This window comes from Pleurodeles waltl, chromosome 8, assembly GCF_031143425.1.
Source record: "Pleurodeles waltl isolate 20211129_DDA chromosome 8, aPleWal1.hap1.20221129, whole genome shotgun sequence".
In the NCBI taxonomy this organism is placed as follows: domain Eukaryota; kingdom Metazoa; phylum Chordata; class Amphibia; order Caudata; family Salamandridae; genus Pleurodeles; species Pleurodeles waltl.
The window spans coordinates 648649633-648661879 of record NC_090447.1 but is presented as its reverse complement, the minus strand read 5'-3'; positions in this window follow the sequence as shown (position 1 = coordinate 648661879).

Here is a 12247-nt window from a genome sequence, read left to right as displayed (position 1 = left end):
GGATGCTAGGGATCACTTTTGGAAAACAAAAAATCAGACGCAGAGTAGAGAGTTAGGTTTCTTGGCAGAGGGGGTGCTTATCTCATGCCTCTGTTGCCTATTTGCATTTTAGGCCCCCTTATAAAGAACATGGGGTTGTACACTCCCCCTACAGGATAAGGTAGTTGAGGTTCACTAAATACAAGAGACCTCATTGTCCACAAGCAGAACATTTGCAACATGCTGTGCACCATAGACCAGTGGTTCCTAAACTTTTGACTTCTGTGGAGCCTCACTTTATCAGTACTGGAACCCGGGGACCCCCTCTGAAACATTATTAGAATCTGGGGACCTCCTCAATGATTCATAACTGAAAGCTGGGACCTAATCTGTTAATATTATAAAATTTTCTAAGCAGTCACAGAACCCTGGTGAGGCTTCATGGACCCCCAGGGGTCCCATGATCAGAGGTTGAGAACCGCTGCAATAGACCATGTCTAGTCTCATTTTGCCCCCACCCGCCTATTCCACATTTCACTGTCAAACTAAGACCACATGGATGGGTGACCATATGACAGTGGAGATGAACAGTCACAACTGAATCAATGTGTTGAGAGCTTTAGATTCTTGCTTTGTTATGTATCTATGAAAAGTAGCATGTCTGCTGTTTTATATCCTGGTGTGAACAACACTAGGGAAAATCTAGCATACCATGCATTTTGAAGTATATAGAGCGGGGTAAGTCTCACTGACATTGTACAAGCTTTTTTAAGCAATAATGCCCTGCACACATCAAATACTGATTAATGCACTCATTCACCGCATCAAATAGTGTCAAAAACAGCAGTTTAGTGGTAATGGCAAAAGCAGCACCATGCAACATTTCCACACATCTATTGGTAGGAACAGTATTTCATATATGCATGGCTACAACTATCAGTTGGTACAGAGAATACCCATACCCGTGGCCATGTGAAGTTAACGTGGGCTGCATATTCAGGTATGACTCTCTTATTTTCCATTAGGGTCACCTGGCACCCAAAGAACTCTAACACATGTAGGAAATTGTGAGAGCTAGAGACCAAGAGGAATGCATAATAATGGGCATTTCATGAACCCTAGCTCATTTTTTGTTTTAATGCAGAGGGCCCTGCTATGTTAAAACTATGCCTAACCAAACCGATTTTTCCCTACGTTTCCCTAGAAAATAGTGGGAGAATTTGGGCCCAGTGTCGACCACTACCCAGGAAACCCTACAAATTTCAGGCATTTCTGAATACTAGAGACCCAAAGCAATCCAGGGTGCTATGGGGTTCCTTGCTTGTTTTCTTACCCAGAATGCTCGACAAACGGTAAACCATGCCTAAAAGTATAATTTCCTCTCAGGTTCAATGAGGATGAATGCAGTATTTGGGACCGGGGTCCACCAACACCTTTGGATCCAAATTAAAGCCTGGCATCACAGAAAATTAGAGAGGAAGGAGGATTCATGGTAGTATGGTTTGCATGTATTTCTGCTTGAGTTCTAACACAGGGGCAATGCACATCATTATTTTTGTCAGCAGTGTTTGATATAACAGAGTTATGGAGTTTAGGATGATCAAATATGTGGCCATGATGAAGGTAATTTGGATGTATTTGTGGCATCTTCATAAAACCTTAGCCATGTAGGAACTATCACTGGAAGCATTAGAGTATCAAGTCAATGGATTCCGAGAGATTAGAAACGTTGTAGTGTGCAACTCTGTTATACTTAGGATTGGACAAGAGACCATTTTATTTGAACCTGAAAGAGAGCCAATACAACACCTTAGTGGACTGATACAATACTTCCATGGATCAGCTTGAGGAAAAAAAATATTTGGTTCATTGGTAATTTTCGACCATGGCACTGGTTTATTTTCAAGGAACATTATCTAATTGACAACATTTTGCATGCAGTAAGTGTACAAAAATATTGTTGAATTTGCCCACGTTTTTACGATTGCGCATCTATCCCACCCCATATGCCTCAACGAGTTCCCTAAGTAATTATTGACCATGCTTCATACATATTACATTCAAAGGATAACAACAGAAATGCATATGATATTTCATCAACACAACTGCACAAAGGATGTGCCACCATAATCATAAATAGATGCGGAATAGGAGCTGCCCTGCTCGACAAACCTTCAAGAGATTTCTTGGAAGCAACAGTCTGTTTTGTAATTCCCTTGGGCTCTGCATTTCATTTGAGCATGATAGACTGTACTTGCACTCACAGGTAGCTAAAGTTGCAGTGATAGGGTCAATAGTTTGTATAAGAAGTCCACCCTGTTCCAGGCAGTAATTTAACCTTATTCAAGGTCTGGTGGACACCTAGCCACTTGAACTTGCAGACAGAATTATTGGTAACAATGTATTTATTTTAATTTAATCATGTATAATGTATAATGTTAAACTTTAGGGCCCGTGGCGTGCCGCCCTGCTGATTAGCTTTATGAATTTCCGTCTTTTGAACATACTTAGGAAAGAATGATTTTAGCTCGTTGTAGTAAGCGAAAAAAACAGGAAGCTATTATGAATCTCAAAATTTAACAGATGAATAAATATCTGCAGAGTAGACATCAGACCCCATGAGCTCATTTAAACTGACAGATATTTCTCTCTTGTTCAGCCTCTATTAACAAGGACCTGCTTGACTCTTGCCAGGTCATAAACCCACAGCACGTGATCCGAATTGTAACAAACAGTAGGGCATATATAAGAGCCCCTAGCGCCACCGAAGCATCACTTTTCTTGCCGCACTGGTGGCGAAATGCCCTGCGCTGTATTTACAAGGTGGTGTTAAAACCTACTGCCCCTTCACATGCAGCCCTTTGCGGGGAAGGGGCGTGCAATGGGTGTTGCTGTGGGCGTGCCCCGAGTTTTCATAAACCTGAGGCAGCGCTAAAATCTAGTGTGCAACGAGGAGGAATACTTTTATTCCTCTTCATTTTTTGCTTTTTCTGTGTGTACTGCATTCTGCAGCATTCATAGAAAGAGAGGCAAATTCCAGACATGGTTGTTTAATGTGCAAGAAGGTGTCCCAGCCTGCACATAAACACTCATTTCAAAATAACACTTTTTGCATTTCTTTTTTACATTTTTATTTATTGGTTTTGCCAAGATCCAGCAGAATAACACAACCAGTTTTATGTACATAGTTTATCATATACAACCTTTCCAAAGAGATAGCACCCTTAATACAATCAATCTAGCTAACAATACAAGTTTTATTATCAGACCTAAATATAGCTGTGCGCAGTTGTCTTGAAAAAATTTGCCCCAGATTTGGGAAAACTTCTTAAGACCACCCACTCTCTTTGCGTACCTCATTTCCTGATTTCTTACCAAAACCATTTTGTATAGCCATTCTACAGAACTTGGGATTTGAGTAGAGTGCCAGTTTTTCAGTAAAAGAGATCTAGCGATTGCAGTGGCAATAAAACATAGTTTTGCCCACCTAGGTAAAAGCCTTACCACTGGATCATAGCCCAAGAACAAAAGCCAAATTCTGGAAGTTATGGAAATCTGGACTGTAGATGTTAATAACTTAAATACCCTTTCCCAGTGATCTTGGATAAGCCAGTATGTGCCAATCACATGCGTCCAGTTTGCCGTGCCTTCTGCTTGACAGTGAAAACAGACATCAGGGCAGCTTGAGATAATCTGGGACAAGGCTTGCAGGGTGCGACACAACAACCATTTACTGAAAAATATCATACAAAGCCAGTTCGCTCCTCTGAGTACTCTGAAATGTAATTGATTAACTTTCTCTCAGCAATCCCTTGTCAATTCCAAACCCTCTTGCCGATCCCATTTTCTTGCTGCTTTTACCTAGAAGTCAATTTATTTCCCCTCTGTGAGTACCCTTCTCCATGCACCTGCTCGCCTTGCCCCAGATGGATCTGCCAGTTCTTTAACTAGTGTCTGTGTATCATAGATTAGATCAATGTCCAGGTCGCTGAGACTGTGGAGCAGGATACTGTATGATTCCATCAACAAAAAATAATTTTGGACCGCAATCCGGATGTTTAAGAGTGCTTCCCAGCTGTCGTTGACACGAAAGTCACCAATTTTCCTAAATCCTGCATATTCCCATTTCCTCGCTATCTCTGAGTCAAGCTGGGAATCAGACCACAACATCAGCTGTGTAAGAGGAGTGAGAAGGTTCAAATATGGAATTAAATATCTTCTATAAATATCAGACTTTTTTCTGAAAAGCCATTTCACCAATAGTGCAGGGTTCCTTATATCATTCTCCCTGCAGATTAATTTACGAAAATAATGAATGTGTAGGCAGTCTGTGGGCTGTATTGCTTTAAAATTAGTCAAATAATATGTAAAAAAAGCAAATTAATAATCTTTCAATTTCGGTAATGCCAACCCACCCTTTTCTCTATCAACATATAACATACTTAATGCAATACATGCCTTTTGGTTGTGCCAAATAAATGTGCCAAATATAGAATCTAGTTTCTTAAAAAATATGGACGTTAGTACACAAGAGGTGGCAGAAAACAAAAAATTAAATAGTGGTAGTACAGACATTTTGATCAGCGCGCTTCTACCAAGAATAGAAAGGGGAAAGAATCCCCAATGTGCAAGCAGCGCCTGGGTTTTCAAGAGCCAGGGAGCGAAGATGAGATCATACAGATCTCCTATATTGGATGAAAAATTAATCCCAAGGTATCTCTTAGGCCTAGTGTTAAAACAGAGCAATAATTCAGGAAGTAATCTATTGGGAGTAGTGCCACAGAGAATAATATTGTTTTTACTCCTGTTAACCTTATAGCCACCGATTTGCTCGAATTCGGAAAAAACTTTAAAAGCCTCCTCCTGGGAGCCCTGCTCCTGATCCAGAAACATGATAATATCATCTGCATGGAGTTTAATCTTCCCCATTGGCTTCAAGGGGGGATGAATCTGGTTGTTTTGTTTAACTGTAATAGCTAACGGTTCAATAAAGAGAGCAAAGAGAATTGGGGAGAGGGGGCACGCTTGCAGGGTCCCAGGCCGAATTTGGAGCTGACTGAGACTCACAGAATTAATTATAATATTGGCTTTGGAGTTTTGATACAACCTTTGAATTAAAGCAGAAACCTGGGAGGGGGACACTCTGAATCTAGATAATATTTCAAACAGTGCATCCCAAACTACTAGATCAAAAGCTTTTTCCACATCAAATAAAAGAATGATGGTGGGGATTTTATTAGAAGCAAAATAGTCCAAAGCCTCAGCTAGAAAATGTGTGTTAGTTGTGAGCTGTCGGCCAGCAATAAACCCATTTTGATCGGGATGTACCAAATTAGGGACAACCCCAGTAAGCTGATTGGCCAGGAGTTTCAGAATGATTTCACAGTCCGTATTTAGAAGTGAAACTGGGGGATATGCATTAGGATCTTCTTTATCCTTATTTGTTTTTTGGGAAACTGACAACATTCTGCATATGCCACGAGTTAGGAATCCACCCGCCCTTTAACAAACCATTAATTAGAGACAGAAAATCATCTACAAATACATTAATAAAGGTTTTGTAAAATTCGGCCTGGAAACCATTGGGCCGCAAGCTTTCCCATTAGGGAGGTTTTTGACCACTGTGGTACTGAAAATTCTGGACCCGTGTTATAAACATCGTCGTATCACAACGATTTTGGTGTCAGCAGACCGAGAATGATTAGAATAGTATGCACAAGCATTGTATTCATATTCGGGTAACGAAATCACCCGAATATCAGAGTTTCCGTCCTGAACCCTCGTGTTCCATTTAAACTACAGCCATATTGTGATTGCCCTCACATAGGCCAATGACTAAATGCCGAAAACGAGTCTGAAGGACACGTACATCTTTGCTGACTCCTCTGTGACCTGGGCAAGCTGACTCCACTGCCTGAAGCCAAACCTGTTCGGCCAGTTTCTTTCCCAGTGGCCAAATGAGATTAGTATCAAGGCACAACACATCATAAAACCTTTCATCACACACAAACCATGCCTAATCTTACACGCACCTGTCCCTGTTTCTTTCTTTATGACTTGCTTTACAAGGAGGAGGTGCCTGTTTATATTGGGGGTCCGTTGATATCTGATGAAAGTACTGAGCCTTGCCGGGTAATTGATTGAGGGCTGGACAAACTAAAATATGGGCTTGTCATCATAACCCTGCTATTTCTTTGTTGTGAAAATATGTGAATGGTCAACTGTAAAATAAGGAATGTTTGCCCAAAGCATAATATGTTGTATAAAAGAGAAGGTTAGCTTTGCAAGAGGAGCAGTCTCTTGAGAATATACACAGTGTTGTACTTCTAGGATACCTGTTACTGGCTGCAGCCAATAAACAAGATCTTTGACTTCACCAAGAAGACTCTGTGTTTCTGTAGTCTGAAACAGGAAGGACTCGAAGTCTTAGGGTGTGTTCCCTGGCACCACTGGGTTCTGAAAAACCGAGTACTTCAGTTGGCGCCCAACGTGGGACGATTTCAGCGATACCAGTCCAAGCCAGAGGTTTGTGAGGAGTCGTGTGAAAATTCTGGAGGGAGGCCGCCACTTCATCGACCCTTGTATGTCGACGTGGTCCGAAAGTCTTTGCTGCGAGGTTCCCCGCTTCCCGACGGCTACGAAGGACTGCTGCCCTGACTATCGCCCTGTTTTGGACCCTTGATGATTTGGTAGAGCAAAACGATAAACGAGTCTTCTGGTGACGTCATCGATACCTCAGTTAAGTATAAGTGGAGCGTCTCCCAGTCCTTAGTTTGGTTCTTAGTTTGGTATCCCCTTGGGATCTTTGATTTGGAACTTGCAAGTACCAAAGCCGAGGGATCCGTGTATTCACGAGACTATCGTATTCAATAACCTTTGAAGTTTGAAGCTAGACTAGAGAGCGAAGACGCCTGGTCTTAGCAGACATGGAAATTTGTTTTGTCTTGGTTATAATAGGGATTCCCGATTGGAGGACTCGTGTCCGGTTCCTCCGATTGGAACTCCAACCTATGAAATATATGTGAAACATGGCATAGGCCCCCTCACATATAATGAAGTATGGATCCGATACACCAGGAAAGATGGGGTTTTAAAATGGCCCCAATATGGTAGTTTTGACACAGAGATTCTGAATAATCTGGAGGTTAAACTTTTCAAGAAGAAAGCCCGGCCGGCGATGTTTGAATCTTTCCGCCTATGGCGTAAGGAAGCCAAACAGAAGGAAATTAAATTAGCAAAGAGAAATAAGAGGGAAGAGGGTATCTCGATAATGCAAGCTGCCATGCAGTTTAAAGATGACGAAGAAGAACAGATGAATGAGCAGTTGCACAGGCAACGTAAATTGGTGACCGATAAATGTTATCCAGTTTTTCCGCTTCTTCAGCAAGATGCAGCAAAAGAACTTGAGAAAGATCCTTTAATGTCACACTTGTTGAGTTCGCCACCCCCTTATGCGCAGAATGCTACAGCACCTCCGCAACCTTTAGCTGTGCAACCTCCGGTTATTGTGCCTCAGGTTCTTCAGCAGCCGCCAGCTCCTCTTCAGTTGGCCCCTATTACTATGGCGCAGCCCCTTCAAGGGCCGCCGACTTCGCTACCTGCTTCATCTGTACCTCCTGCGACTTTATGTACTACATCGACTGCCTCTTCTGGTGTTCTTCCTGATACTGCCTCTGCGTCTGCTTCTGCGTCTGCCTTGCCTCCCTCTGTTTTTCCTCCTGTTCTTTCATCAACTTCTCCTTCTGTCCGACAGAGAATGACAGATACTATTGCCAGCCTTATATTTCCTCTCTTTGGGTCGTCTGGTGTGACCCCAGATTCGGAGCGTAAACAGTTGCGTAGTCAACTGCCTAATTCTCAAGAGAGAGAAATGTTTGACCGTATGGCGCGTAAATGGGTTGTTTACCCTTTAAGATACGATGTAGAGTCTGTTATGGATGTCTTCCGTCAATGGGGAGCACCGAAACAAAGATACGTTTTTGAGAAAATGTGTGCATTCCTTTGTGAGGAATTGGAGGATAATGATTTGGAAACAAATCCGCCTGATTTGTGCCGTGTACGGTTTGAGTTTGAAAAAGGCACGATTGTGGGTCCCGATGTTGAGAAAGCAGTTGCGACGTTGTTGTCCTTTAGGAATAAGGATCCTTCTCAGTCATTGTTCCAACATGACTCCTCTGTTAAAAAAAAGGTGCGACAGTACCCAATGAGAGAAGTCCCTCCGGTATGGAAGGACACCGTTGCGGCTGATGTTGCTAATCAAATTGATGCTGTCCCAGCTCATTTTCAGTGTGTTTGGGTACATGTTCCGTGGAAGCGAGCTGAAGTTTTAGCCCTTAAGCAGACTTTGCCTGATCCCTGTAAAAACCCTGCAGGGTATTATAAGGAATTATCACAGACTGCAGACTCATGCATTATGAATTTAGCTGACATAGACATGTTATTTGGGAATGTTGTTCCACAGCCTTTGTGGGGATTGATTCGCCATACAGATCATGCACAAGAGTTAGGTGACTCATGGGCTAATATTAGTGCTGCAAATGATAGACAAGTTGGTGGTGCCAAGCCTGAGCCTTTGGTAGCAGAACTGCCTGCTAGGATCATTACTTACATGAAGACTTTAATGCCTGCGATGCGTGTGAATTGGGATAAATTGTCTGCGTGTAAGCAGAAGAAAGATGAAACAGTGTCTGATTTCTTCACCAGGTTTGAGGAAACGTTTATCGACCACAGTGGTCAAGATATGAGTACAGAAGGTGGTCAACGGTTGTTCGTCGACAAATTTGTGCACAATTTGCTTGCCGAGCTGTGTAAGAAATTGAAGGATTCAGAGAGTTCTTGGGCCGTTTCCTCTTCAGCACAAATATTGGCTACTGCACAGTACTACGAAAATAGGGATAAAGATGAGAAGGATAGAGCAGACAAGAAAACGAAAGAATTAAAAACAAAGGTTCTTTTGCAACAGGCGTATCCGCCACGTGGTGGTCAGAGTAACTATCAGCAACCTCAACAGTTCCAGAGAAACTCGCAAAGGTTCAAGTTTTCTCAACCACGTGTTCCTGTAGGTCCCAATCAGTGTTCATATTGTAAAGAAGAGGGTCATTTCAAGTATAGTTGTCCTATTTTGTTACAGCGTATGAATGGTGCTTCTGGCGCAAGAGGTCGAGTTGTTCAACAAGCTCCTAGAGGTAGAGGACGTGGAAGTTTTCCCCAGAACACGCGTTCCTTTCCGTCTCAAAACTCAATGAATAGTTTTGACCAGCAACATAACGCGTCTGGTAGGACGGCTCAGTACTATGCTGACGACTACTATGCAGAAGATGAGATCTTGGAAGGTAATAATTGCTAGGACAGCCATAGACGAAGAGAGGGAGTTTTTTTAGTTCCAGTAGATCAGAATGGACCTTATGTTAAGGTGATTACATCAGGTGTGTCGGAGCCTTTTCTGTTGGATACTGGTGCTGCAAAGAGTTCTATTATGCACTCAAAACTCCCTGGCGCACCTTTGTCTGGCGAGATGAATGTTTCAGTAGGTTTTTCTGGCGCCCCGGTTAGGAACCCGATTTCTAGTCCTATGTCCCTTTCTGTTGGACCTTGTGAATTGGAAGCACCCCTTATTCTGACGACAGGTTGTGGTGAAAACTTGTTAGGATTGGATTTGTTGAAAAGATTGTATGCGACATTATATTGTTCTCCTTCGGGAGTACAACTTACACTGGGTAGGAAATTGGTCTCTCCAATGTATTTGTCGAAGGATAAACTTCCGACCGAATTGTCGTTTCTTCCTGATACCATTTGGGCTACTGGTCCTAATGACGTGGGTCTTTTGGAAATACCGCCTTATGTTGTGACATTGAAAGCCAATGTTAAATTACCACGCATTCAACAATACAAGATCTCTAGTGAAGGTGAAAAGGCGTTGCTAGCGATCATTTATGATTTAATTGAAAAAGATGTAATTGAAGAGACAAGAGGCAACGTTTGTAATAGTCCTGTTTTGCCTGTTTTGAAACGTACTGACCCCTCTAAGCCACCTGTTTACAGGCTCGTGATTGATCTTAGAGAAGTAAATAAAATAGTTGTGCCACAGTTTCCAGTTGTTCCTAATATCACTGCCCTATTGACTATGATTCCAGCTTCCGCCACCTGGTTCTCGGTGATTGACTTAAAGAATGCTTTCTTCAGCATCCCGATTGCAGAGGAGAGCAGGGATATTTTTGGCTTCAGTTTAGGAGGCCGAAGTTTCCGCTTCAAACGCGCTCCACAAGGCTACTGTGAAAGTCCATCAATATATGGTCAGGCTTTAAAAACACAGCTTGATGCAATTGTTTTACCTGACGGCGCTACCCTTATTCAGTACGTCGATGATTTGCTAGTCGCTACAGATACTGAAGAGATTTGTAAAGAAGCCACCTTGTCGTTGTTGCGTCATTTATCTGATTTACTTCACAAGGTATCCCTTTCAAAACTGCAATATTGTCGACAAGAAGTGACCTACTTAGGTCATCTCTTATCGAAGGAGGGAAGGAAATTGACATCAGAAATAATTCAGGCAATTGCAAAATTGAGTGTGCCAAGGACACAGAGAGAAGTACGTGCTTTCTTGGGCATTTCATCATACTGCAGACAATGGATACCGAATTTTCCTTTGCTGGCCAAACCTTTGGTAGCATTGACCTATAAAGATACGCCGAACCACGTTCCGTGGTCTGAAGATTGTCAGAAAAGTTTTTCCGAATTGCCTAATGCATTGTGTTCGGCTCCTGTGTTGGGTACCCCCGACTACAGTAAGCCCTTTACACTGTATGTCCAGGAGAAAGAGGGTTGTGCATTGTCAGTGCAGACACAGTCTTTTGGAGACAAGCAGCGCCCATGCGCATATTTTTCGTCAACTTTGGATCCGGTAGCTAAAGCATTGCCGAGTTGCTTGAGAGCCACAGCGTCAGCAGCTGTTTCTATTCGACAGTCTGCTGGGTTAGTTATGAATAATATGTTGATCGTGATGGTTCCACATGCAGTGGACACGTTGTTAAACAGGACCAAGACACAGCATTTAACTAGTGCTCGATTGTCAGGTTACGAGTTGACACTGTTAGCGAGTCATGTGCACATAAGGAGGTGCAATACGTTGAATCCAGCCACGTTATTGCCGATTTCAGTAGAGACAGATGATACTGAACAAAATGATTGTTTTCTTAGGACAGAAGAAGAAACGAAAGGGAGAGTAGATCTTAAAGATACTCCTCTTGTAAAGTGTGATGGTACCTTATGGGTGGATGGTTCATGCTTCAAGCTTCCGAATGGTGATACGACTGCAGCATATGCTGTCACAACTTTGCATACGATTGTTGAAGCTGCACGTATACCACATAATTCAGCTCAAGCAGCAGAGCTGATTGCACTTACGAGAGCGTGTGTGTTATCGAAAGGAATGAAAGTAACCATATATAGCGACAGCCAGTATGCGTTTGGTGTGGCCCATAGTTTTGGGCGATTGTGGAAAGAACGTGGGTTCCTGACTTCGCATGGAGCTAAAATTCAGCATGGTCAGTTGGTGAATGAGCTTCTTGAGTCACTGACCTTGCCATTACAAGTTGCGATTGTGAAATGCAGTGCACACAAGAAGGTTACTGATGATGTCGGTCGTGGCAATGCATTTGCTGACGAAATCGCAAAAGAAACAGCAAAAGATGTGATGAATCGAATGTATGTTGCAGGCCCCGCAAGATGGGTTGGTGACGTTGGAATATGTGAAGATACGATAGAGGGTGTGAAGTCTCTTCAAGCTGAAGCTTCAGAGAAAGAGTTGAGTGTGTGGAAAGAAAGTACGGGTAAATTGGATGAAAATGGTTGTTGGGTTGACTTGTCAGAACATCAGCGATGGTTGTTACCCGATGCGTATGTGCTTGCAGTGGTGACAATGGCTCATGGAATGGCCCATATCAGTGTGAAAGGGATTTGTAAGTTGTTGGCTCCAGTATGGCAAAATGCTGGAATTCCTAAATGTGCAGAGAATGTGGTCAAGAATTGCATGGTGTGTCTGAAATACAATCCTGGTAGGGGAACCCCAACTCCAGCTGGTCATTTTGCGCCTCCAACGTATCCGTTCGAGGTTTTGCAGCTAGATTTCATCCACATGGAAAGGTGCAACAATCTGAAATACGTACTCGTTGTTGTTTGTGCTTTTTCAAGATGGGTAGAAGCATATCCCTTAAAAGACAACACTGCCTTATCCACAGCTAACGCCCTTGCCAAAGAATTCTTCCCTAGG